Genomic DNA, 5000 nt, shown 5'->3' on the forward strand with positions numbered 1-5000 from the left:
CGGCGTCCGATACCGAGCCATCAGCATGTCGGTCCCCATGCGCGTTGCACTCGCACTCGCAGTCGCAAAAACGTGGGGCAAATATATTACGCGGAAGAGTTATAACAGACCGAGCCCCACTGCATGAGGGGAGTCTTTGTCACTAATGTACACAGATGGAACATTTTGGACTGGAACCAGATTACCCGTACACACGGCGCTGATTAGTAATCAATGCAGAGCCATCAAACTACAGAATATATATACAACTGTCCGTATACATGCTGAAAGAGTCTGCCCACAATGGGAACCACACGTCAGCCAGCCACTCTGATCACGCACCACTCTCTGCTTCTAACGGGCGCACATACAATATGTAAGCACCAGCATGGAACAACATCCAGTGCATCCTCTCCGCCACATTACACAATCCACACTATCACAACCAGACCAGGAGGTCCATGCGGAAAATACAATATCCCACCCTTTCGACATCCACCATTGCGCAGATCAGGCACCAACACCCACACATGTCCTATACAACGGTGCACCCAACATCACAATAGTACCTCCTGTCACAGCGCACAAACAATGACATGAGTCAAAGACACAGGTCTGACACAAGCATAGAATTGGAGCGCCGCCTCTAATAAGCCAAAGGTGCATCCTGACGTGACAAATCTGATCATGTCACAAGCATTCACTTACTATAATCACTATCAACGAACCTGCCGCCCCCGCCCCCCCCTACACCTTTCCTTACAACAACGTGTAACCTAACCTAACCTAACCTATGTTGTACCTTAACCTAACCTATGTTGTACCTTAACCTAACCTATGTTGTACCTTAACCTAACCTATGTTGTGCCTTAACCTAACCTATGTTGTGCCTTAACCTAACCTATGTTGTGCCTTAACCTAACCTATGTTGTGCCTTAACCTAACCTATGTTGTGCCTTAACCTAACCTATGTTGTGCCTTAACCTAACCTATGTTGTGCCTTAACCTAACCTATGTTGTGCCTTAACCTAACCCATGTTGTGCCTTAACCTAACCCATGTTGTGCCTTAACCTAACCCATGTTGTGCCTTAACCTAACCCATGTTGTGCCTTAACCTAACCCATGTTGTGCCTTAACCTAACCCATGTTGTGCCTTAACCTAACCCATGTTGTGCCTTAACCTAACCCATGTTGTGCCTTAACCTAACCCATGTTGTGCCTTAACCTAACCCATGTTGTGCCTTAACCTAACCCATGTTGTGCCTTAACCTAACCCATGTTGTGCCTTAACCTAACCCATGTTGTGCCTTAACCTAACCCATGTTGTGCCTTAACCTAACCCATGTTGTGCCTTAACCTAACCTATGTTGTGCCTTAACCTAACCTATGTTGTGCCTTAACCTAACCCATGTTGTGCCTTAACCTAACCCATGTTGTGCCTTAACCTAACCCATGTTGTGCCTTAACCTAACCCATGTTGTGCCTTAACCTAACCCATGTTGTGCCTTAACCTAACCCATGTTGTGCCTTAACCTAACCCATGTTGTGCCTTAACCTAACCCATGTTGTGCCTTAACCTAACCCATGTTGTGCCTTAACCTAACCCATGTTGTGCCTTAACCTAACCCATGTCGTGCCTTAACCTAACCCATGTCGTGCCTTAACCTAACCCATGTCGTGCCTTAACCTAACCCACGTCGTGCCTTAACCTAACCCACGTTGTCGCCTAACGTAACCCACGTTGTCGCCTAAACCTGCTCTGTAATTGTTATACGACTCGTTCAATTAGTGTAGTGTTGCCCACCCGCAACCCTCGCAATATAGTTCGCTACTCGCACTCCCCGCTCCCCTGTGTATCGCTTCATGTTAAACACCTTGCAAGTCTTGCTCACTTTCCACATGCTCCTGCTGTACACTGTAATGTGGATGGCAGCAGGACGTACATGCCGCCCCTCCCCACGTCCCCACCTTGCCCCCTGCCTTCGCAAGCTGGTTGGTGAGAACTTTGCATGTTCAATGCCCTCCGCATGCGACGTACTCAGGCTACGTTGTGGTGCGGCCTGTGTCAACTGTCCGCTAATGTCGTACGCGTAAACCACAATCTGTACTGCACATTCGTCCTTATGTACTGAATGATACATCGTGGCACATGTGTGACCGTACAACGACTGCGCCCAAAAACGGCGGACCATACAGTGCAAATATTGTGCACGCAGCTACGTGTCGTCTCCCTATGAGAGCTGGATTGCAGTGTGGTACGCCATAGAGACGTGTGGGAGGAACGGACGCCGTGGATGGCGATCAGCATGAGCTGTCTGTTGATGTATTCGGACCTAGTCGTCTCTCCTCACACACCGTGATGGCATGGTGCACCGCGTTCCATATCTGCGACATGCTACAGAGGCCGGTTGACAGTCGTTCGAGCAATGGACATCGCATACGTACGGGGGCCACCTTCCACGTATTGTCTAGGCGTGCACATTTTGTTGCGTGTATGTGGGCAGACGTAGTGTGGCGTGACACCTGACACAGGCATGCAATAATCGTGGAAGTTGCAAATGGCGATGGACGCCTGCGTTTTCTGGTGAAGTTACGCAAATGAACAAATGGTAACCTGTTGTGGTGCGGTTGTTCTCGCTAGGGGTGAATCGGTGATGGCGACGATAGGTTGAGGTACTAACCGGTTGTTCCAGCGATACCCACCATGCCGACGAAACTGAACGGCATCTGGGTGTGAAGCGATACGCGGCGGTGGCTGGGTGGGACCGTCCCCGGCCGGTGAGGGGGCGCCTCCCGGCGTGCTGGCCGCGCGGTGCGTGGGCGCACGCGCTACAGCCGGCTGGTGGGGGCGGCCAGTGGCAGGCGCGCCGGCCGACGGACGCGGCAGGCGTCGCAGCTGCGCGCCGGCGCACCCTGCGCGCGGCGCCGTGCGGCCAAAGTAGGTCCTCGCGGGCCCGGTGCGAAGCGCGGTGGACATCTTCAGTGTGCTGGTCCGATTGAGGACTGTGTGCGTTGAGGATGCGCTGCCGCCCGGCGCTCGGCGCCGCGACGCCGTCTGCTGCTCGGTCGCCCCAGCGGTTCTCGCTGGTGGTTTGTATCGCAGCTGTGCGGATGTGTTGGCGCGTGCGCTGTGCTGGGAGAGTTCGCTTCGGCACCCAAGTGGGGCTTTTGTCCTTCTGTGGCGCTGGCGTTGGAGCTGCCGGTCACCGTAGGTGGCGCGTGTTGTCTCCCGCCGGCAATGCCACGACAGCACGCTCCCGGGCCTCTGTCGGCAGCGGCAAGCTCAGTTGGGAGCACGGGTGGTCGCACCGAAAGCGTCTACTCGCCTAACTCCGGGCGATTGCGCCTCTCTCGAACCCGACCAAGTACTTGGGACGGCGCTGCGCGCCGCCGGGACCTGAGAGGGTTTCGAGGTGTATTGTGCAGGGGAGCTCAGCCTCCTCCTGTTTGCAGAATGATTGAGCGGACGCTTGCGTGTTCGCGCGGGCCCCCGGGACACACTCCCGGGCGGCCGGCTGCTCAGCTCTAGTTGACGCAGCTCCCTGGTTGATCCTGCCAGTAGTCATATGCTTGTCTCAAAGATTAAGCCATGCATGTCTCAGTACAAGCCGCATTAAGGTGAAACCGCGAATGGCTCATTAAATCAGTTATGGTTCCTTAGATCGTACCCACGTTACTTGGATAACTGTGGTAATTCTAGAGCTAATACATGCAAACAGAGTCCCGACCAGAGATGGAAGGGACGCTTTTATTAGATCAAAACCAATCGGTCGGCTCGTCCGGTCCGTTTGCCTTGGTGACTCTGAATAACTTTGGGCTGATCGCACGGTCCTCGTACCGGCGACGCATCTTTCAAATGTCTGCCTTATCAACTGTCGATGGTAGGTTCTGCGCCTACCATGGTTGTAACGGGTAACGGGGAATCAGGGTTCGATTCCGGAGAGGGAGCCTGAGAAACGGCTACCACATCCAAGGAAGGCAGCAGGCGCGCAAATTACCCACTCCCGGCACGGGGAGGTAGTGACGAAAAATAACGATACGGGACTCATCCGAGGCCCCGTAATCGGAATGAGTACACTTTAAATCCTTTAACGAGTATCTATTGGAGGGCAAGTCTGGTGCCAGCAGCCGCGGTAATTCCAGCTCCAATAGCGTATATTAAAGTTGTTGCGGTTAAAAAGCTCGTAGTTGGATTTGTGTCCCACGCTGTTGGTTCACCGCCCGTCGGTGTTTAACTGGCATGTATCGTGGGACGTCCTGCCGGTGGGGCGAGCCGAAGGCGTGCGACCGCCCCGTGCGTGCTCGTGCGTCCCGAGGCGGACCCCGTTGAAATCCTACCAGGGTGCTCTTTATTGAGTGTCTCGGTGGGCCGGCACGTTTACTTTGAACAAATTAGAGTGCTTAAAGCAGGCAAGCCCGCCTGAATACTGTGTGCATGGAATAATGGAATAGGACCTCGGTTCTATTTTGTTGGTTTTCGGAACCCGAGGTAATGATTAATAGGGACAGGCGGGGGCATTCGTATTGCGACGTTAGAGGTGAAATTCTTGGATCGTCGCAAGACGAACAGAAGCGAAAGCATTTGCCAAGTATGTTTTCATTAATCAAGAACGAAAGTTAGAGGTTCGAAGGCGATCAGATACCGCCCTAGTTCTAACCATAAACGATGCCAGCCAGCGATCCGCCGCAGTTCCTCCGATGACTCGGCGGGCAGCCTCCGGGAAACCAAAGCTTTTGGGTTCCGGGGGAAGTATGGTTGCAAAGCTGAAACTTAAAGGAATTGACGGAAGGGCACCACCAGGAGTGGAGCCTGCGGCTTAATTTGACTCAACACGGGAAACCTCACCAGGCCCGGACACCGGAAGGATTGACAGATTGATAGCTCTTTCTTGATTCGGTGGGTGGTGGTGCATGGCCGTTCTTAGTTGGTGGAGCGATTTGTCTGGTTAATTCCGATAACGAACGAGACTCTAGCCTGCTAACTAGTCGCGTGACATCCTTCGTGCTGTCAGCGATTACT

General features: G+C 53.2%; 1 non-coding gene across 1 annotated transcript in view; it reads left to right on the top strand.

Annotated features, from left to right (window-relative positions):
- The first annotated feature begins 3519 nt into the window (after nt 1-3519).
- LOC124744493 overlaps nt 3520-5000 on the top strand; it is a 1909-nt gene continuing 428 nt past the window's right edge. The window contains exon 1 of the ribosomal RNA XR_007010789.1: nt 3520-5000. This exon is cut by the window's right edge and continues 428 nt beyond it. This is a non-coding gene — a ribosomal RNA (small subunit ribosomal RNA).

The sequence above is a fragment of the Schistocerca piceifrons genome, unplaced genomic scaffold, assembly GCF_021461385.2.
Source record: "Schistocerca piceifrons isolate TAMUIC-IGC-003096 unplaced genomic scaffold, iqSchPice1.1 HiC_scaffold_295, whole genome shotgun sequence".
NCBI classification, from domain to species: Eukaryota; Metazoa; Arthropoda; class Insecta; order Orthoptera; family Acrididae; genus Schistocerca; species Schistocerca piceifrons.